Source organism: Balaenoptera physalus (genome assembly GCF_965194825.1).
Source record: "Balaenoptera physalus genome assembly, chromosome: 7".
Classification (NCBI taxonomy): Eukaryota; Metazoa; Chordata; class Mammalia; order Artiodactyla; family Balaenopteridae; genus Balaenoptera; species Balaenoptera physalus.
In genome coordinates this window covers 18,618,455-18,642,320 of record NC_138886.1, presented here as the reverse complement: position 1 = coordinate 18,642,320, position 23,866 = coordinate 18,618,455, and the positions used below count along the sequence as shown (strand labels likewise).

Here is a 23,866-nt window from a genome sequence, read left to right as displayed (position 1 = left end):
TGTATGAATTTTGTATCCTGCTACTTTACCAAATTCACTGATTAGCTCTAGTAGTTTTCTGGTGGCATCTTTAGGATCTTCTATGTACAGTATCATGTCATCTGCAAACAGTGACAGTTTTACCTCTTCTTTTCCGATTTGGATTCCTTTTATTTCTTTTTCTTCTCCGCTTGCCATGGCTAAAACTTCCAAAACTATGTTGAATAATAGTTTCACCAAATAGTTTTAACCAGAAGCATCTTTCTCTAGATAACCAAAAGTGCCTACTAAACCAAGTCTCCATCCTTTAACCATAAAATAGTCCCTTGGGTTCCAGAGGAGAGCCTATTTAGACTTTATATAACAACTTACTTCTGTGTGACTATTTGGTTGATTTATTAAAACATCCAAAACTAAACATTTAATGAGGAATGGTGGTAAGGGAATCTGAGAAGTAGGTCCATCAACAACCTCAACAAGTGTCGGGAAACTGAATACCTCTGAGTGAAGATAAAAGGAACAAAAACAAAACAAAAAACACAGTCCAAACAATCGAATGTGAAAAAATTGGGTTCTAGGACAAGCAGTCGAAGTTGTCACTGTACTTTGGTACAGAACGTGGCCGTGAAAAGTGTTAAAAAGAAATCTTGTTATTCTATTTCCCATTTCGAAGTAGCATGAAAGGATGAAATACATGTCAGGGGACAAAAATCCAACACAAATGGCTAAAATTAACAGTGGTGCAATGGAACAGCTCTAGCTATGGAAAGAGTAGACTTACGTGCTCACACTGGCCTTGCACATGCTAGTGCTGTGACAGGGGGCCTCACCATCCTGAGTCATACTTTGCTTCTCTCTAGAGCTGGAATACTAATTGTACCTATTTCTGAGGGTCCTTGTGAAGAGGAAATGGATGGCATCTATAACATGCTTGGCACATGTTATGTTCAGTACAGCTCCATTAAATCACATTTAAGGACAGACTCGATGCCCAAATGGAAAAGTTCTGGCATTTGGAAGGGATTTCCAACATGGAGCAGGTCTTGTTTGAAAATGGTGCATGTGTGCAGTAGTCACTCATTAGGAGGAGAAACAGGAGGCAGCTTTCCCACTCCTGGGTTATCTATCTGCACTCTGTGAGGAGAGCCATAACATGTCTGATAGACTAGCTCTCGCTCTTCACATCCCAGCCAGCATAGCCCAGGAGACAGAAATAGCATTCATCGAAAGCCGCAATTACCTCATTTCACTGGCCTGTTTGTGCGAGATGTGCCTTGCCTCACAGTGACTGCACGGGGCCAAAAGTCCAGCAAACAGAGCCACTGCTTGTCCAAGAAATGGCCCTGCAAACAGGAGAGGACAGCATGTTCCCTGAGTAGATTGGGACCCTTGGCTGTTTTGCGGGTGTTTTTGTTTTTCAAGCCAGAAACAGTGTCTGAAAACTCTTGGGGATTTCCCAAGCCCCATTCGTCAGATGGCCAGGCTTCCTCTGACATCATCTCTGAGTGATGCGGTGCAGCGAGAGGGTCACACACGAGGCAATCCCAGGGCAACCTTAGCACGATTGCGGGAAACGAGAGAGTTAGTGCCAAGGTGGTCAGAAAAACAAGGCGGACTTTCTGAAACAGTGCGTGGCACATGGTGGGCATTCAAGGAGTACTTCTTGAATGAAACATGGAGGGATTAAATAAGTGACTTCCAGATTGTGCATCTAGTATATGGTAGAGATGAGATTTCAACTAGGGTGACCAACTGTCATGGTTTACCTGGGACTAAGGGCTTTCTCTGGATATGTGACTTTGGATGCTAAAATCAGGAAAGTCTGGGGCAAATTGGAATGACTTTGTCACATTAATTTCAACCCAGGTTTGTCTGACTCCAAAGCTCATGCCTTTAAACATAAAAAAAAAAAAAAAAAACCTGTCCTCAAGGAGACTTAAGTTTAATAGGGGATTAAACATGGGAACAGACAACTGTAATATACATTGAAAGGGCTTACTTGCTCGAGAGAAGGATTAGCAGCTTAGTCAAGCACCATTCATCAACACCCATGACTCCTTTCTAAGAGCAGTCCAGTTTTGTTCAGGAAATCCTTCTACTAAACATGTGCTTCAATGAGCCAGTCCCGGAAACTGCACTTCCCTTGCCAGTGAATGGTTTAGGAATGAGCATGTGACATAATGTTGGCCAGTGAAACATGAGAAAAAGTCTGATGGTCAGATTCTTGGAAAGGTTCCCTTGTTCTTAAAAAGAAACCAACATCAACAAAAGCTCTTTTCACCCGCTGGACATGTTTATGTCTGTAAGTGACAGAACTGTGGTGGCTGTTTTAGATTTACCAAGGGAACTAGAGCTAGGATGGAAGATGGGGAAGGTGGAAAGGGCCTGTGTCTTTTACGATATTGTTGAGCTATTCAATGAACTGACCTGCAGCTGTCCTAACTCAGGATTGAGGTGCATTGCCTTTATGACTGAAACTATTTGAGACAAGGCATTCTGTTCTGCAGTCGACAATATTCTATTTTTTTTCAATTGTTTATTGCTTTAAAGACATTATCATCCATCATTAAACACACAAATCCCTCTGTGCCCTGCCCTACAGCACCTTACATGGAGTTGCCCATTTGAAAAGTAACTCAAATGCAAAATAATGCTTGTGGTTCAAGAGTCTGGTATTTTGGTTTTTCCCTTTAGGACTAAGGTGAATATGTATTACAGCTTGTTCAGGATAGTGCTGGTTTATACCTGTGCAGTCGACAACATTCTAAAAAGATACAGTATCCAAAATGTGACATGCCATGAGAGGAAGGAGAGATGCTCTCCAGTTGATGGCACAAGGGAAGGCTTTATGAAGGATACAACACTTGAATTATGCTGTGGGGGAAGGATATTCTTTCAATAGACAAAATCAGGCATAGGAAATAACACTATTAAAACTAGAGAGGATGTGTAATCTGGGAATAGCTGGAGAAAAGCAAGGAGTCTAATTTGGCTAAAGCAAAGGTTTATAGAAGTGATTAATGGAACAGAAGCAGGAAATGTCCTCAGGAAGTAAAGCATAGAAGATTTTTAATTCCAGGCTAAGTAAACTAGATTTTCCCCATAGATGATGGAGAGTCACTGAAAATGGGTGGCTAGACCCAAATTACTGTTGACCGCCTGGACTTCTCCTTCATTTAGATTCACTGAATATTTAGAGCCATAATTCTCAACTTTAGAAGCATGCTAGAATCACCCAAAGGCCAATTAATCACCTCTTTCTCTCCCTATATGCCACATATAAGGGATGTGAGCAGACTGTATTGCTCTGGGGAGAGAGGCCTGGATGTCTTTTACTTTCTATTAAGCTCCTTGGTGATTCTGAAGTGCAATCATGTTTGAGAACCATTGACTTGGCCATCTATTATTCTGTATATTTTCAGTGTACTAATATGAGAAGTCTACTAGAAAGTCAAGCTGTAAGGAATACTGGAGATTTTCTAAGTAAACACCTTTCATTTTTGGCTAATCACTCTCCTGCTTACCTCTAAAATAAAGGCATTATAAATGCTTAAGGGCCTTGAAAATGTACCATTACCACCACCACTATTATCATTTTAATTGGGATTAAAAGGAAATACATAGCAGTTAAATGATTTGTCCAAAGCCAACCTGCATTATTAGTATCAGATCTGGGACTGGAAACAAGTTTTCAAAATTATCTAGCATACTTTCCACTAAACTGAGTTGTTTCAGTAATGTATATTTCCCCAAAAGTTTTTTAATTACTCTTTGTGTAGAAAACATGTGTCATATTTCTTTGTATCCTCCCAGCTACATCCTCCTCGGACTGTAACCTTCCTGAGTAACTGCTTCTTATATAATTGATTAAATACCAACTTATCCGGTGATTCCAAAGCAGTAGTGGGCATCAGAATTACCCGGAGGGCTTGTTAAAACAGATTTCTGCCCTTCACCCTCAGCATTTTTGATTCAATAGGTCTGAACTGATTCATATTCATAGAATATTCTCAGGTGAGGTCTATGCTCCTAGTCCAGAGATAATACTTTGGGAATCACTACACTTGTCCAAATCCAGAGGCGGATTTTTTGTCTAAAGTTTATTTTTTAGTCAAATAAAGCTGGTCTGGATTCCAGATCTGGCACTCTCTATCTGTGTGACTTTGAGCAAACTGTCTCCTCTATTTAAGTCTCAGTTTTCAGATCTATAAAATGGAGCTGTTAATAAATACCTAGGAAGTATTATCATACAGTGGTTAGCATACAGAAAGGACTCACTAACTGTCCGTTTACTAGCTCCTTTTCCCTCTATTGACTTTCTGTTGACAATCTACCTTTTCCAGGAAGAGAAACGCTGCCTGGCCCCAGTGGTAGATTCATGACTCCTCTTGTAGCTGGCTCTCCTTCAATGAGCTTGAGTTTCTTCCACCAATTGCTAACACACATATGGAGCCTATTTCTAGGAAATGTTATACAAATCATTTCAAAGGGGGAAAATGTGATAGGCAAATTATGTCAATATTATCCTCAAAGCAGTATTTTGGAGATAAAACCTATCCCATATGTTCTGTTTCACTTACTTTGGAATTTTTAACAGTTTAACCATAGCAGCTGCTCCTGATCACTAATTGCCTGCAACATTAAACAATGAATGCGTATCAGTTCCCAGACTTTTCCTTCTGTGTCAACCTCAGAGCTTCCAGATATTTACAGATTTCTCCAGGTCGTTTCATTCCTCTTGTGCTGAACTCTGTCAGCCTATGACTGAGCAAAAGATGGTATGGGATGGATCCAGGCGACCTTTGGCATGAGCCTTGGTGAAACCAGAGCAGTAACAGATGGGGTTCCAGACCCAGAGACAATCTGGCTCCACACAATCTTTCCATGACTCAAAGGACCTTGACTAAGTTTCCGTCACCACTCCTGGTTGATGGGTGATTTTCCGTGTAAATTTTCTGGGAACTTCTTCATCAGAAACTATGTATAGCCATGTATCTTATTGTCCACGCAAGGAACTTGAAATTTGCTGCTTACTCTTTTTTTTTTTAATCTACTATTTCAAGTCAGTTTCCAAGTCCTATCAGTGTTTCCACCGAAGCTCTTGATTCTCTCTGTTCTCTCAGTCTCCACTGCTCTTACATAAGCCACCATCTTTTTAAGCTAAGGTCACTATAATATCATCCCAACCAATGTTTCCTGACTTCCATTGAACCCCATTCCACCTATGCCTTATCACAGCTGGAATGATCTTTCTAAGACGCAATTTGTATCATGTCATTCCCTTGAATCCCTTTCCAGTGACTTCCAACTAGACTCAGAAACTGAGTCCAATCTCATCATCCTGGTTGACTCTAAATCTGCACTGTTCAATACGGTAGCCACTAGCCACATGTGGCTCTTTAATTTACATTTAAATTAATTACTATCTCATAAAGTTGAAAATGAAGTTCCGCAGTCACACTAGCCACATTTCAAGTGCTCAATAACCATGTGTAGCTAGGAGCTACTATTTTGGACAATGAAGATACAGACTATTTCCATCATCACGAAACTTTCTATTGGAAAGCGCTGCTCTAAATATTGAAAACTGGTTAACATTACTTACCTTATTGTAATGCTATACATGGCCGTCATATTGGGAAATGGTGCCTGCGAACACTGATGAAGGGAATGTAAACTGATGTGAGCATTCTACAGTGCAACAGTTCTTAATGAAATTAAGGATGCTTATAAGCTCCAGAGAACTACCACACAGCTCTCAAAGGGAATACACTCAAGGTTGTTTGTCACAGCATTATTTGGGCTAGCAGTTTATGGAAGACAACCTAAGAGTTCATGACCAGGATGAGTAAAATACGGAAGACGCATATTGCAGAATACTGTGAAGCAGCCAGAAGCCAATGACTAGATACACACATACTTATCTTTAAAACATATTGTTATATTCTTACTGTGGAATATGAGTTAGCAGTAAAATAATTTTAAAAGTACTAATATATGCCAAAACTTGGATGGATCTCACAGATATTAAGTTGAATAAAAAAAGTCAGACATAAGAGAGTACATACTTTATGATTCCATGTTTATGAAGTTCATTGAACATGCAAAATAATTTTTGGTGATAGAAATCAGAACAGTGGTTGCATCTAACTGGGGATTTACTGTAAAGGGACAGAAGGAAACTTTCTGGGGAGATGGAAATGTTCTATGTTTTGATCAGCGTGTCCATTACATGGAAATATACATTTGTCACACTTATTTAACTATATGCTTAAGATCTGTGTGTTTTACCGTATGTAAACAGACCCCAATAAAACTAGTTATTTTTAAAAAATATATAGTTTTAAAGGCAAAAAGATTAGTTTCAGATGAGATATACAGCCATGTATATATGCATTCAAAACCACAGTATTTTATAAAGTTACTCATAAACAAAAGGATACATAACAAAAACTTTGAATCAGTATTTTTGCTGAGGATCAGGGGACATAAATGCTAGTAGGAATTAGGGATGAAAGAGATATAAATTAGGATAAAGTAAACGAGTGAGGGTCCTTAAATGGACTAGAGGTGATTGAGCCATGACTGGGGAGTGTGATCAAGTCAACTCAACTTTCTGTACCAGAAACCATAAGACCTTCACTGGGAGAGAGCTCCTCTCTTTTTTTTTCCAGGGGTGGCTGAACTAGGGTCGTGTAATACTTGTGTGAGGTGGAGTCTAGAGGAGAGAAAGGGGTTGAGGTAGATAGGAGGGATGGAGATACTGCGGGAGGGGAAGATGGAGATGGGCAGAGAGAAGGGGAAGAAATGGAACATCTAGACATTTGAATCTTCAGAGTTTCTGAGACAGCTCCATCTCTGGAATTTTCAGGAATATAAACACATATATTTCCTTTTTTTCCCCCCCTTAAACTAGTTTGAGTGGGTTTCTCTCATTTGCTTTCAAAAATGTACTAATATCCTAAAGTAGTTTAATATTTTAAAGAATCTGTTTTAAGCCCTATTTTAGCATTTTAAAAACTTTTTATCATGGAAATAGTCAAATATATACACAAATTGAAAGATTAGTATAAGGAATTCTCAGCTTTAACAAGTTTTAGAATATTGCTAATATACTATATATCTCACACAAAAATACTTATGTATTTCTAAAGAACTGTTTTTAAAAATATAACCATGGGGCTTCCCTGGTGGCGCACTGGTTGAGAGTCTGCCTGCCAATGCAGGGGACGCGGGTTCGAGCCCTGGTCTGGGAAGATCCCACATGCCGCGGAGCAACTCGGCCCGTGAGCCACAATTACTGAGCCTGCGCGTCTGGAGCCTGTGCTCCGCAACAAGAGAGGCCGCGATAGTGAGAGGCCCGCGCACCGTGATGAAGAGTGGCCCCCGCACCGCGATGAAGAGTGGCCCCTGCTTGCCACAACTAGAGAAAGCCCTCGCACAGAAACGAAGACCCAACAAAGCCATACATACATACATACATACATACATAAATTAAAAGAATGTAAGCAGACAAGAATAGCATTAAAAATATATATATATATATATAACCATGATACTAAGATTATACCAATTTCTCCCTTAACATTACCAAATACACAATGTTCAAATTTCCGATTGTTTAATAAATGTCATTTTACCATATTTTTTCAAAGCAAGATCCAGACAATACCTAAAACAATTGCTATTAATGTTTCTTGAATTTATTTTAATTTACAGTTTCCCCATCCCTCTGTGTATATGTGTGTGCACATACATGTGAGCCTGTGTATAACGTATTTGTTGAAGAAACTCACACTTTGCTCCCACAGAATTTTCCTTATTCTGGATTTTCAGACTGCACTCTTGCTTCATATCTTACTCTGGTCCTGTATTTTCTATGAACTAATAAGGTTTACTTTAATTCTTAGGCAAGAATACTTTATGGAGGTATTCTATAGTTTCTGTTGCATCACATCAGAAGAAAATTAATGTCTGATAATGTCTCTTCCAGTGGTGTTAAGAGTGATCAGTACATTCAGGTGTTTTCAGCTGGATCCATCTATTTTAAACTTCCATATTAGCTTTTTACCTAAGGTTTGAGAATCCATTGATGATCGTTCATCATTTCATTAAAGGTGCTAAAATGTTGATTTTTTTTACTCCTGTGTTTAATAGCTATAAATGGTCTATAAAGAAAGCTTTTCTTTTCACATTATTTGGATATGTGAGGTACAGTTCTTATAGGAAAGATACGTTAATACTTGATTCTTTCCCCATGTTTAACAGTTTCCAGAGTAAGCTGACACTTATAAAGGCAAAAAATGAGAGTTTGGGATTTTTGTTTAAAAATATCTTTATGAGCTCATGGATTATAAAATATTTTATATGTTTAAATCTATTTCATTTATTATTCTCTTTGTGGCCCAAATGTTCTATTTTTGGCCAATGGCAGCTCATGAGTCCTTTTTTTTTTTATAACTTTTTTTTTTTTAATTTATTTATGGCTGTGTTGGGTCTTCGTTTCAGTGCGAGGGCTTTCTCTAGTTGCGGCAAGTGGGGGCCACTCTTCGTCGCGGTGCGCGGGCCTCTCACCATCGCGGCCTCTCTCGTTGCGGAGCACAGGCTCCAGACGCGCAGGCTCAGCAGTTGTGGCTCACGGGCCCAGCCGCTCCGCAGCATGTGGGATCCTCCCAGACCAGGGCTCGAACCCGTGTCCCCTGCATTGGCAGGCAGACTCTCAACCACTGCGCCACCAGGGAAGCCCTCATGAGTCCTTTTGATCCAATGTCATTCATTGATATATCTACTTTTTTTTATTTAATTAGAGTATAATTGCTTTACAATGTTGTGTTAGTTTCTGCTGTACAATGAAGTGAATCAGCTCTATGTATACCTCTATCCCCTCCCTCTTGGACCTCCCTCCCACCCACCCCCATCCTACCCATCTAGTGTGATAAGATGTCCCAGGCTCCTCTCATGTTCCTGACCCGAGACCTGGAAGGAATTAATTATTTCTCCAAGGTACCCTTTTTCTTTTTTTGTTGGGAAATGGCATTTTGAAACAACACCATCTGGGAACTAACAGTGATCGTCACTGCTAGTCATTATGGATTGGACATTGCTTCTCAGTATTTTCAGTGGACAGAGCTAGGAAATATATATATTTTTAAGAGAAAATATTTTTCTATTTCCAACCACATGTAGACAATTTGTGGTTTGGTTAACATCTTCATTTTAAATTTTTATCTCATCTGCTGAAAAAATTTTGATTTTTAAATACTTATTTGCTTTATCCAACTATAAGATAATAGTATTGGAATAAGGAGGCCAATATTATTACTATCAATATCATTGTTGCAAGCAAGGTTGTTTTGGCAGTTCATGTTGTCCTTGGTATATGTTACCACATTATCCTATTTATAGTCAATTAAAATGAGTCTTCCATACGTAGCTAAGTCACTGACTTAACACACAGATCCATTTGTTACATTTTACTTTTTGATGGATTGTTATTTGATTTTTATGGATTGCCATTTTTATTTCTGATTTTTTAAAAAAATATTTAAAACATTTACATGGCTCCAAAGTCCTGTTTACAAAATGATATATTCAGACAAAGTTAGATTTCATTTTAACCTTTACCTGTCTCCCTCTTCCTCCCTATAGATAACTGCTTTAATTTGCTTATTTTTGCTTATTCTTCTATTTTTATGTATGTGCATATGTGGATCTTAGATAAGAAGTAACATGTGCTATACATGCTGTTCTGCACCTTGTCAAGCCTTATTTCAGAAGTGAAGAATCCTTCCTTTGAGACGTTCTATTTTCCTGCACCTACCTCAATTATTTAAGTAAAAGTAGGGGTTTGTGTAGAGCAAGTTTTCTTAACAAAAGGCACACTTATATTTTGTAACCAATGTGAAAAGGACTTGAAAAGTTAAGAAGTTCCTTTGAAGGCTAAGGTCTAGGACTATTAAGATTCACAGCAGAGTTTCTTTCCTCTCTGGAGTTGAACAGATTTTCGATGAAGAAAGTGTAGGCTTTGCTAATGGAGATGGCCTTGTGTATATACCGAACTGGGTTTGTGGACATTAAAAGCTACTTGACATGCACCGATCTTTTACTGGTAAGAATTTGGGAATAGCAATTTCTTTCCTGCTTCTTTGATCTCCTCCCAAATCCCGTGGTGGTACATTATGGCTGCAGAGAACTGTAAATGTTAGCAAGCAGCAATTTGAAAGCCCTAAAAAATGTAGTTGCAGAGGCAATTCAAACATCAGGTATCCTTCTCATCATCCGGACTCTGGTTTTAGAGCTATTGAGGGAATTCTGTCAAATCTCAAACTGCATTGGATCGCTGATCTGGTATGAATACTCAGGTTACTCTGAATAGCTGCATTTTCAATGCATGAAAGCAGCTGTTACTTCTTTCTGTCCTTTCCTTAAAACAAAACCCAAAAAACATACATATACGTACATATATATGTGTGTATATATACATATATATATATGTATATATACACACATACACACACACATACATATATTTCACTGAAAAGGCATTTCTTTCTGAGGACAAATATAGCAGTTTTGAATAAGGAGGTTGAAATATCTACCCAGTCTAGATGTATGTCTGATCCCTAAAGTTCTCTCACTGAGGTCTCTTCATACCCATTTGCAGTTTGGGAATCATATTCAGTAAGTGTGCTTGGGTGGTTAATGACAAAGAAAGACATTGTACACTTCCTACTACACTCGCTGTGAAGAGACTGAAGGTTAGTAAAAAGGGCAAAGGTACAGACTGAAAATCCTATGCTCTTTTTCTCTTTCCTATAAATTGTAGTATAGAAGATAAATGCATAGTTTATTTTTAGCTGTACAAAATAAATTTTATTTTACTAATATTGTTCACATTCAAACACGCACACACATTGTATGTTAATTATCTCTAATTCTGTCGATGCTATTTATTGGGGTTTCCCATCTTCCAGCATTCTGAATTATCAAAAAATGATCTGTGTCTACAAAAATGGAAGCTACTTGCCTCTAGGAGACAGAAGAATGGGGAAGAGGGTGGTGGGGAGGATTCACCTTTCCTTAAAGATCTTTGTCACTAACACTTAAGGACCTTTTTGACCTCAAAACCTTTCAGTATCAGTCACCACCCTTCTGAGGTAAATAAAAGAGAAACTGATGTCAAAACAAATGGCTGTCTCCATAAATTCTAACCAAGTCAGTAATAACTCCAGAAGAGAATGAGCTGCAGCTTGCTGTGTCCTCTGAGATTTTAAAACTGTCTGGCTGAGTATTTAAGCAGAATAACACCTTTTCTAATCTGACCTGCCCACACTCGACTCCTACTGCATCCCTGCCTACCTTCCCCAAACCTTCCTTCTCCAGAATTAATGGAGACACGATCGGGAGAAACAGCTGAACTAGGAGCTGCATGAAATTCTTGTTCATCTAGCAGCATGCTGTGCGACCTGAGGCCAGCTTTTTTCCTCTCTGCACCTCAGTTCCTCTCACCATAAAATGAGAGGCTTGGAATAATGATCTCCATGGCTCCTTTCAACTCTGACATTTGGGGGAATCTACAAAAATGCTCCAAGATATTAGAAGAGCTCCATTTAAACACCTGGCCACTTTAGAAGGGCTTTGCATATATATTGTATTTCACTTGCTAAATCGCCAAATAAACCTGATGTGAGTGATCCCCAAGAGGACACGAGACCAAATTGCAAATGTCTGTTTGTGATGATGGAGGTCTTGTAATCTGAGCATTGATCCTAGAAAGCCTTTGGGTGCTTCTCAGAGTAACGTAAGATTATAAAGTGATGTATTACCCACGAGAAATCCTTTCCCATTTACATTTCATTTTCCTCTGTGGTATTTAACTTATTTTTTTATTATGTGCCACCATCATAAATATTTATACTGCAATGTATGATTGGTCAATAAAGAAAAATCAATACTGGGTTTTTGCTGCCCAGGAAAGAGATTGTTCTTTACCTGATTCTAATCAAGGCTCTCAAAAAAAAAAAAAAAAAATCACAGGTGGGAAGGTGGAATAGGGACTCAACTGGGAAAAGGAAAACATGTATTATTTATTTTATATTTTTATATTACATATATTTTACACTTACTCACACTCACACTGATACCCAAAGGCTTTTTGTTTAAAACTGTCTTGTTAGCAACCTTCAATTCCGTCTAACTGCCTTCCTATAGTGCCTATGAATTACAGAAAATGATGAACTTTAACACAGAAAGCCATCACAGTTACTCCATTGTGGTTGTATCTGCCATTATATATAAGGGAGATGAACTTGGAAGTAAGAAAAAAAAGTTTGCTCATCACTTCCATAAACCGTATTTACCAAGTACCGACTCTATGCCAGGTAATATTTTAATGCTTGTGTTCCAGCCGAAAGGATCATGCTCTTACTTTATAATAAAGGGGGTAGACAAACAAAGGGGATAAGTCCTGTTAGGCGATTAAAACAAGCTTAGGTGATAGAGAGTCACTGAATGTCTGTTTAGATTGGTTAGAGAAATTCTTGAGAAGTAACTGTAGAAGCTACAATCAGATCATCAATAAAATTACAACAATCCAACTGAGGAAGTCAGACGCACAAACAAGTAATTGTAATATAAGGCAAGAAGTGGCCAGTGCTCCAAAAACTCTTGCTATACTCAGTGGGTGGTTTAGGACCAGCAACACCAGTATCATCTGGGAGCTTGATAGCAATGGAGGATCAGAGATCCCACCCTAGATCTGCTGCATTCTAACACATTTTCCAGGTAATTCAAAGGCACATGAACATTAGAGCAACACTGTTCTTAACAAAACAGAATTCAAAGGAAAAAGAAATCATATCCACCTTGCAGATGGAAGGGTTCCTGGAGGAAGAATTATAAAGGCAACCTAAGAAAATGGATAAGATGCAAGTCATTCTTTGTTAATCATTTCTTCTCCATGTTATTTAGAGGGATTCACAACTAGACCATACAATGAGAGCCATCATGCTAAAATTAACAACAGCATCAAAGAGAATAACATACTTAGGAATAAATTTAATCAAGGAGGTGAAAGATAGGTACACTGAAAACTATAAACACTGAGGAAAGAAATTGAAGAAGTCACAGATAAATGGAAAGATATCCCACTTTCATGTATTGGAAGAATTAATATTGTTAAAAAATTTATACTACCCAAAGCGATATAAAGATTCAATGTGATTACTATCATAATTCCAATTGCATCTTTCACAGAAATAAAAAAAAATTCTAAAATTTATATAGAACCATAGAAGTTTCCAAATAGCCAAATTAATCTTGTGAAAGAAGAACAGAGTTGGAAGCATCGCACTTCCTGATTTCAAATTACATTACTAAGTTACAGTAATCGAAATAGTATGGTACTGTCATAAAAACAGACACATAGACCAATGGAACAGAATCAAGAGCCCAGAAATAAACCTGTGCATATACAGTCAACTAATTTTCAACAAAGGTACCAAAAGTATAAAATGACAAAAGGATAGCCTTCAATAAATAGTGCTGAGCAAAGTGTATACACATGTGCAGAAGAATGAAATCGGCCCCTTATCTTACACCATGAGTAAAAACCAACTCAAAATGGATTAAAGACAAATATAAGACCTGGAATCATAAAACTTCTAGAAGAAAACATAGGGTAAAAGCTCCTTGATACTGGTCTTGGCAATGATTTTTTGGATATGACATCAAATGCTTACATAACAAAAGGAAAAATAAACAAATGGGACTCTATCAAACTAAAAAGGTTCTGCACAGAAAAGGAAAAAAATCAATAAATGAAAAGGCAATGATGATTGGGAGAAAATATTTGCAAACCATATATCTGAAAAGGGATTAATATTCAAAATATATAAGAAACTCATGCAACTCAACAGCAAAAAACAACCCAATTAAAAAGTGGGCATCCTGGGTCGGCATAGCCATGGCAGCTCGTGTCCTTCGCGCCTGTGTCCGCCGACTGCCTGCGGCCTTCACGCCACTGCCCAGGCTCCCCACGCTGGCCACGGCCCAGCCACTCAGCACTACCCTTTTCCCCGCGGGGCCCAGAGGAGGCCTGGGGCTCTGCAGTCGGCCTCGCTGCTCGTGCAGTTTCCAGGTGGAGTTACATAGCTGTGCCCCCAGTATAGTGACACACTCCTTTGACATCAGAGGGAATCAAGGACCCTGTCCTTTACGTCTTGAAACGCTATGACAAGATTGACCCAGAAAGGCTCTCAGTAAATTCCCATTTTATGAAAGACCTGGGCTTAGACAGTTTGGACCAGGTGGAGATTATGATGGTCATGGAAGATAAATTTGGGTTTGAAATTCCTGATGTAGATGCAGAGAAGTTAATGTGCCCACAAGAAATTGTAGATTACATTGCAGATAAGAAGGATGTATATGAATAAAATATCAGACCCCCCCCCCTTTTTTTAAACATCTTTATTGGAGTATAACTGCTTTACAATGGCGTGTTAATTTCTGCTTTATAACAGAGAGAATCAGCTATACATATACATATATCCCCATATCTCCTCCCTCTTGTGTTTCTCTCCCACCCTCCCTATCCCACCCCTCTAGGTGGTCACAAAGCACCGAGCTGATCTCCCTGTGCTATGCGGCTGCTTCCCACCAGCTATCTATTTTACATTTGGTAGTATATATATGTCCATGCCACTCTCTCACTTCGTCGCAGTTTACCCTTCCCCCTCCCCGTGTCCGCAAGTCCATTCTCTACGTCTGCATCTTTATTCCTGTCCTGCCCCTAGGTTCTTCAGAACCATTTTTTAAATTTTCTTAAAATTCCATATATATGTGTTAGCATATGGTATTTGTTTTTCTCTTTCTGACTTACTTCACTCTGTATGACAGACTCTAGGTCCATCCACCTCACTACAAATAACTCAATTTCGTTTCTTTTTATGGCTGAGTAATATTCCACTGTATATATGGATCTTCTTTATCCATTCAACTGTCGATGGACACTTAGGTTGCTTCCATGTCCTGGCTGTTGTAAATAGAGCTGCAATGAACATTGTGGTACATGACTCTTTTTGAATTATGGTTTTCTCAGGGTATATGCCCAGTAGTGGGATTGCTGGGTCATATGGTAGTTCTATTTTTAGTTTTTTAAGGAACCTCCATACTGTTCTCCAGAGTGGCTGTATCAATTTACATTCCTACCAACAGTGCAAGAGGGTTCCCTTTTCTCCACACCCTCTCCAGCATTTATCGTTTGTAGATTTTTTGATGATGGCCATTCTGACTGGTGTGAGGTGATACCTCATTGTAGTTTTGATTTACATTTCTCTAATGATTAGTGATGTTGAGCATACCTTCATATGTTTGTTGGCAATCTGTATATCTTCTTTGGAGAAATGTCTATTTAGGTCTTCTGCCCATTTTTGGATTGGGTTGTTTATTTGATATAGAGCTGCATGAGCTGCTTGTAAATTTTGGAGATTAATCCTTTGTCAGATGCTTCATTTGCAAATATTTTCTCCCATTCTGAGGGTTGTCTTTTCATCTTCTTTATGGTTTCCTTTGCTGTGCAAAAGGTTTTGAGTTTTATTAGGTCCCATTTGTTTATTTTTATTTCCATTTCTCTAGGAGGTGGGTCAAAAAGGATCTTGCTGTGATTTATGTCATAGAGTGTTCTGCCTATATTTTCCTCTAAGAGTTTTATAGTGTCTGGCCTTACATTTAGGTCATTAATCCATTTTCAGTTTATTTTTGTGCATGGTGTTAAGGAGTGTTCTAATTTCATTCTTTTACATGTAGCTGTCCAGTCTTCCCAGCACCACTTATTGAAGAGGCTGTCTTTTCTCCATTGCATATTCTTGCCTCCTTTATCAAAGATAAGGTGACCATATGTGTGTAGGTTTATCCCTGGGCTGTCTATCCTGTTCCATTGATCTATATTTCTGTTTTTGTGCCAGTACCATACTGTCTTGATTCCTGTAGCTTTGTAGTATAGTCTGAAGTCAGGGAGCCTGATTCCTCCAGCTCCGTTTTTCTTTCTCAAGATTGCTTTGGCTATTCGGGGTCTTTTGTGTTTCCATACAAATTGTGAAATTTTTTATTATAGTTCTATGAAGAATACCATTCGTAGTTTGATAGGATTGCATTGAATCTGTAGATTGCTTTGGGTAATATAGTCATTTTCACAATGTTGATTCTTCCAATCCAAGAACATGGTATAGCTCTGTTTGTATCATCTTTAATTTCTTTCATCAGTGTCTTATTGTTTTCTGCATACAGGTCTTTTGTCTCCTTAGGTAGGTTTATTCCTAGGTATATTATTCTTTTTGTTGAAATGGTAAATGGGAGTGTTTCGTTAATTTCTCTTTCAGATTTTTCATCATTAGTGTATAGGAATGCAAGAGATTTCTGTGCATTAATTTTGTATCCTGCTACTTTACCAAATTCATTGATTAGCTCTCGTAGTTTTCTGGTAGCATCTTTAGGATTCTCTATGTATAGTATCATGTCATCTGCAAACAGTGATAGCTTTACTTCTTCTTTTCCGATTTGGATTCCTTTTATTTCTTTTTCTTCTCTGATTGCTGTGGCTAAAATTTCCAAAACTATGTTGAATAACAGTGGCAAGAGTGGACAACCTTGTCTTGTTCCTGATCTTAGAGGAAATGCTTTCAGTTTTTCACCATCGAGAATGATATTGGCTGTGGGTTTCACACCCCTTTTCTTCACTGAGAGAAGATTCAGAAGATGCTGGTGAGTGTCTGGAAGTGAGAACGCATTTCTGCATCATTGCTGACTTTGATGGAGTAATTCTGTTTAGACTTGTACTTAAATCGTCTTAAGTGTTTTTGCCCTTTGAAAATAAATCTATAAAACCAAACAAACAAAAAAAAAAGGGGGCAAAGTACTTGAATAGATATTTTCCCAAAGAATACATACAAATGGCCGATAGGTATATGAAAAGATGCTCACTAACCATCAGGGAAATGCAAATCAAAATGACAATGAGATACCTGTTAGGCTGATTATTATCAAAGAGACAAAGGATAACAAGTGTTCGTGAGGATGTGGAGAAAAGGGAACTCTTGTACACTGTTGGTAGGAATATAAATTGGTACAACCATTATGGGAAAAGTATAGGGATTCCTCAAAAACTTAAAAATAGAACTACTATATGATCCAGCAATCCCACTTCTGGGTATATATCCAAAGGAAATAAAATCACTATATTGAAGAGATATCTGCACTTCCATTTTAATTGTAGCATTATTCACAGTAGCCAAGATATGGAAACAATCTAAGGGTACCTTCACAGATGAATGGATAAAGAAAATGTAATATTTGTATCTGGCTAGCTAGCTAGCTAGAATAGGATATTATTCAGGCTGTAAAAAGAAGGAAATCCTGCGATTTGTGACAACATAGATGAATCTGGAGGACATTATGCTAACTGAAATAAGCCAGACAAAGAAAGAAAAAACTGCATGATCTCACTTATACGTAGAACATAAAAAGTCAAATACATAGAAGCAGAGAGTAGAACGGTGGTTACCAACGGCAGAGAGTTGGGGGAAATGGGGAGATATTGGTCAAAGGGTACAAATTTGCAGCTGTGTAGGATGAATAAGTATAAATATTTAATATACAGCATGATGACTATAGATAATAATAAACTTAATACTGGAGATTTTCTAAGAGAGTGTATTTCAGATGCTCTATGCATAAAAAAGGGGAAAAAGGGGTAACTAAGTGGGGAGATATGTTAATTAGCTTGACTGTAGTAAGCATTTCACTATGCATATATACGTCAAACCATTATGTACACCTTAAATATATACAGTTGTTACTTGTAAACTCCCTCAAAAAGAAAGTATATATTGGGAATGTTTGGTCTTTCTATACCTGGGGATGGAAATATAAACCCCGAGTATAAAAGCTTTGATGTGTAACAAGAATTTGGTGATATCCTCAGCTCTGGCAGTACCTTATCTGTATTGAGAATGGTCCCTAAAATCTGTCTCATTAGGGAAAGCCATCTTGAGACATGCTTCATTAGCTACTGCACTGTGGGACCCCTTTGTAAACTTGGGTAAAAAAACTTGACATTTTATTAGGAAAAAAGGGACAACTTATGTGTCTCACCAACACATTTAGGTATTCTGGAAGGATCACAAATTAAAATGGTGTGGTCTGTGTGTGGTGACTTCTAGATGTGTGATCCTGGAAGAATGCAACTAAATGGATCATTCATCATATTCTACCTTATGTCAAATCAGAAGAATTTCAGCACAAATACAAATTGACACATATGTGTGTTTGTGTGTGTGTGCATATGCACTGTCATGCAGAAGAAAGAACATAGCCTTGCAAATCAGATAAATCTGATTCCAATCATTTTACTTCTCTAAACTTCAGCGTTCTCCACAAAATGGGATTAATAAAAACTACCTCATAAGGTTGTTGGAAGAATTAAATGAGATAAATAGAAGACACTTAGTCCCATGCCTGGCACAGTGTATGTGCTCAACACTAGTTACTTTCCGTTTAATAAAAATATCATCTATACCTCCTGTTCTAAGAAAAAACATCTAGACATATTGTCTCTACAACTAGGAGACATTACTTGGAATCATCTCACCACAGATTATGAGAAATAAATAAGATTTCTTGATATTGATGTTATTAACATTGGAGTGCCAGATAGATGTTTTTGGACAAAGGTATGGCATAAATAATAAATATATGAAAGTAATATATGAACAAATCAACATCTCTTGGGCTTTCCTTGTCATTGTGGCACAATTCCATTTGGGAAAGGAACAGAAGAAATAATGCTCTGTCAGCTCCTAGGTTAATTACTAGTCATCATGTTGGCTGTTTTATGAGGAAAACATGTATTGTAATTGTCACATGTTCAGCTCTAACTTTGCTAATAACCCTTTAAGAAGATCTCTGTTAATTATCTAATTTGCCTGGCAAATTAGGCTGATTTAAGAACCCAATATGCCTGCTACAATCTCCCTATAGTTCAAAATTTTCAGAACTTATGTGAAAATATGATTGGCTTAAGTTTTCCATTATGGTGGTATAATTCTTTATTAGCCTCTACCCCATCACCCACCCCAATTCCTAAATTACATTTGATGAGGCACCAAGAAAGACAGGACTTTGGAGAGGGCCCCTAGGGGCTACGCTAATTGATTATTACTATCAAAACAAAGCAATCACGAGTCTTGAAGGTATTAAAATCTGGTGCAGAGAAAGTGACAACAGCATAGCCAAGAACAAGAAAAAAGGAAAATGAAATGAAGACACATTAAAGGCAGGGCAAACATAAACAAACCGTTCTGGCTCATTTGCCCTTGTCCAGCCAGAGGAGTCAAGGTCTTTATGAAAGAAGCCAAGATAACTGATAAACAGTCTCTGCTGTAAGCAGTGGTTAAAAGGGAGAGAGTGGGGGCTTCCCTGGTGGCGCAGTGGGTGGGAATCTGCCTGCCAATGCAGGGGACACGGGTTTGATCCCTGGCCCGGTAAGATTCCCACATGCCGCGGAGCAACTAAGCCCGTGTGCCACAACTACTGAGCCTGCGCTCTAAAGCCCGTGCTCTGCAACAAGAGAAGCCACGACAGTGAGAAGCCTGCGCACCACTCGCTGCAGCTAGAGAGAAAGCCTGCGCACAGAACAAAGACCCAACACAGCCAAAAATAAAAAAAACAAAAAAAATAAATAAATTAATTTAAAAAAAAAAGGGAGAGAGTGGCGGAGTTTTGCTGCTGATATACACTGAAAGACATTCTAGGCTCTTTTACTTTCTTTTCTTCCTTTTTTCTTCCCTCCCACCCCCCACTCCCGACTCCTGCATAGCAAGACTACAGCATCTTGAAGTGGTTTCTTTCATGGCATGTTTTTATGGGAAAAGGAGGAAAATTCTTGGTATTTTAGCCTTGCCTGAGATATGCCAGCAATGCACCCCACTGCCCCTCTATCACCTCACCTGCCCACTGGAATATTTAAAGTGTATGCTCGTCTTAGTCTTGTCCTTTCCTAGACTGAAATAGAATTAAGTTGAGGAGGGATAAAGAGAGAAGTTTCTACACAGCCGAGCAGGAGACCTGAGCTGGAGTCTAGGGGGGGGATGAATTGGGAGGACTCCCTGTCTTCTTTGCGGCAGGGCCCTCATCTGTTAAATGAAGGGGACAAGTAGTTTCAACTGCTATGTCACAGGGCTACAAATACCTGACGGCTGCCTGGATTTCACCGTGGAAGGATTATGGCTTTCAGCAAAGTGGTTTTACAGCACTCTGGTGGTTAAAGGCCCATCCTTTGGAATATTTTAGACCTGAGTTTTAATTCTGGGCCCATATCTTGGGCAAATTAAATAATCCTTAGATTGCCTTATCTGTAAGGTGTAGACAATATTATAATTTTTCAATGTTATTTGCATGTGTGTGTGTGAAAATTAAATGAGATAAACACAATGCCTGACACAGAGTTAAGTCTCTGATAAAAAGACAGAGCCTTTTACAGAACCCTTTCCCCCGCCTTAGGACACTAGTGTGAGCATTTGGGGCCTGGTGCTACAGAAACCATTTTAAAATCATGAGATAGCAAGCACATAGATAAAATCGTGGGTCCTTTTTTTTCTTTTTTAAATTAACTAATTTATTTTTATTTATTTATTTTTGGCTGCGTTGGGTCTTCATTGCTGTGCATGGGCTTTCTCTAGTTGCGGCGAGCAGGGGCTACTCTTCGTTGAGGTGCATAGGCTTCTCATTGCGCTGGCTTCTCTTATTGCAGAGCACGGGCTCTAGGCACGTGGGCTTCAGTAGTTGTGGCATGTGGGCTCAGGAGTTGTGGCTCGCGGGCTCTAGAGCACAGGCTCAGTAGTTATGGCACACAGGCTTAGTTGCTGCGCGGCATGTGGGATCTTCCCCGACCAGGGATCGAACCCGTGTCCCCTGCATTGGCAGGTGGATTCTTAACCACTGCGCCACCAGGGAAGTCCTGAAATCCTGGGTCCTTGATGGCATCACTGAGCCACAAAACCAGCCCTGGAATTGTCAACTACCAGACTTCTTGATAAATAAGTTAATAATACCTGTATTGTTTTAATGACTATTACTCAGAACTTGCTTATTTCTAATTGGCACCCTAGATGGTACACAATAAGTGTTTAATTGTGGAGAGCTCATGGTAAACACTCAAGTATGGCCTTTTGAAATTGTAAGTATTCAGAATGGTAGTTGTAATTTAGGTGCTGTATTAAGGCTTCTTTTTTCTTCTGCCTTTTCCCAACTTGACTCAGAGCTCCTTGGGGGCACTGAGCTCCAACACTGCAGATGACACATTGTAAAACTCCTGGTCCATTGGCAGGAATCAAATTCACCTCTACAGTACAATTTTATTACAAAGTCTGATGGAAAGGGGGGTACGCAAATCTGGGTTAGAATCCCAGTGTCACTAAATCTTTCTTGCTGTGTCACTTTGGGTAAGTCACTGGTCCCCTCTAAAAAATGATGACAATACTTTCTATGTCTCAGGGCTATAGGGATTCAAAGACATAAAGTGAATAGAAGACGTTATAAATATTACACATTTTTAAAGTGTACCCCCACTCCCATTTGAGTTTTTACCCCAAATTTGGCCATTGGAACAAACTAGAAAAGTGAGGGTCCTCTTCAAATCTGCATCTCAAATGTGGCTGGGCTGTGGTCATCACTGTACATTCTCTAGTGTGTTCGGAGGCTTTGCTCCAAAACATCTGGGTGTTTTATGACTTGAATCCCAATTTAAAATTCCACAATGCCTCACACAATCATCTCTCTTTATCCAGAAAATGCTTTGCATCAGACCAAATAAGAAAAGCAAGAGCCCGGTGTGCAATTCTTTCAGCTGTCTTTTGATCTCTCTTCTGCTTCTACTAAGAGTTCAACGCACAAGTCACTTCTCCACCACTAAAACAAGGGTTGTACCATAAAAGCCAGTGATTCTTTTATTTCATAGTGGTAAAAGCATTTTAGCAAGTAAGCTGGGCTTAGGTCTCTGTTCTGACACGTATTAGCTATGGTATCCTGGGCAGATAACTCACTGAACTACTGTCTTCTCATGAATAAAATAACATGAGAAACACAGGCTTCGCATGGGAACAAAATGAGATCATGCATGTGAAAGAAAGGTCCTGGTAAACAAAGAAGTTCTGCACGGTATCATCTATATTAAAAATTACATGATTTATGAATCATTTCAGTGGCCTGTGTCATTTTTTACAAAAAGCAACTGGAACGATGGTTTGCAATTCACCGTAGGTGCTTCCCCTAATTTTTCCAAGGAAATGTATTTTAAGAACTCTTGCTTGTGTAATTGAATCAACGGATCCAGATAGGGCTTGCAAAATAGCCATCAGTTATCAGCTATTTTCTTTTAATACTTTTTGTAGCCGGTACCTAGAGAATCTTCCTGTTGAGGGACTACTTGAGACTAGGAAGTAAGCTAAAGAAAGAAAAGTATATAGAAGAAGCTATAAGATGTGAAAAAAAAAAGCACAGGTGTATTCATTTCCTAGGACTGCTGAAACAAATTATGACAAACTTGGTGGTCTAAACCAACAGAAATTTATTCTCTGCAGATCTGGAGGCCAGGAGTCTGAAGTCAATTGTGTTGGCAGTGTTGGATCCTTCTGGAGGGTCTGAGGAAGAATCTGTTCCAGGCTTTTCTCCTAGCTTCAGGGGGCTGCCAGCAACCTCACACTCCTCGCCTTATACCCACATCACTCCAATCTCTGCCTTCATCTTCCCACCACCTTCTCCTCTGTGTGTCTGTGTCTTCTTTTGTGTCTCTTTATAAGGACAGTTACCACTGGATTTAGGTTTCACCAGTAATCCAGAATGATCTCATCTCAAGATCCTTAGCTTAATTATATCGGCAAAGACTCTCTTCCCAAATATGGTCACATTCACAAGTTCCAGGTGGACATATCCTTTGGGTTCCATTCAACCTACTACAATGCTCTCAGAGTTATACTAACCTGGATTTGAATCCCAGCTTATACACTAACTATGCAACTTCTACTCTTTGAAGAAATCACATCCTCACTTGTAAAATGTTGCCATGATAATATCTTTACAAGATTGTTGTGACCTTAAAAGAAACCATGAATAATGAGTGCCTGCCATGCACTGGCCACTCAATACATGGTGACAATTTTTTTAAATAAATGCTGGCTTTGGCACATCTAATATTCATGAAATAAAAGCCACTCCAAAGGAAGAAAGAAATACTCAGATTTAGCAGAAAGTGCCCTGGACTAGGTCTCAGAAGTCCTTTATCTAAATTCTGCTACTCACCCATTAATTCTAACAACTTTGAACAGTTTTATCTCACTTAGTGGTGCAGAATTTACTCTCCCCATTTGTAAATTGTATGAGTTGAACTAGAAAACCTTTGATTTCTTCCCTTTTTCTGACATCTGGAGTTTTACAAGTATAACATTTTAGATTGCGTTGGGAATAACTGGGTGGGAAAACACCCCCAAATTCCTACAGTCCAACAGGAAAGGAAACCTTTAGCCACCATCTTGACTTCACATAGTTTTGAAGGTTTTTTCTTCGGGGTAGACTTTAGTTAGGCGCCCCTCCTATCCACTTCTGGAAAGTGCAGTGAGCAGGCTAAAGTGAAACTTTGGGGACAGCTCTTATCTTTTCAGACTCTCAGCTGAGATCCTCCAACCTCAACTGCCAATTGCTCACCCACCACTCTTCTGAACCCTGTCACTGCCTTTGAGAAATGGTCTCCCTGCCTTCTTGGGCAGGTAAAGTCTGGGGGTAGGAATGCAGAGATGATCTGGACAGTCAAAAAACTATGCATGCAACCAGGGCTGGCTAT

The 23,866-nt window shown here is 38.9% G+C and overlaps 1 protein-coding gene and 1 pseudogene across 2 annotated transcripts in view; one reads left to right on the top strand and one right to left on the bottom strand.

Moving 5' to 3' along the window:
• Nucleotides 1-23,866, bottom strand: part of LOC309664340 (uncharacterized protein) — a gene marked incomplete at its 5' end in the record, with an annotated part of 388,334 nt that overhangs the window by 221,100 nt on the left and 143,368 nt on the right. The window lies entirely within an intron of this gene.
• Nucleotides 8,731-16,742, top strand: LOC309664719 (acyl carrier protein, mitochondrial pseudogene; annotated as a pseudogene). Its single transcript has one exon. The product of its transcript is annotated as an acyl carrier protein, mitochondrial pseudogene (transcript).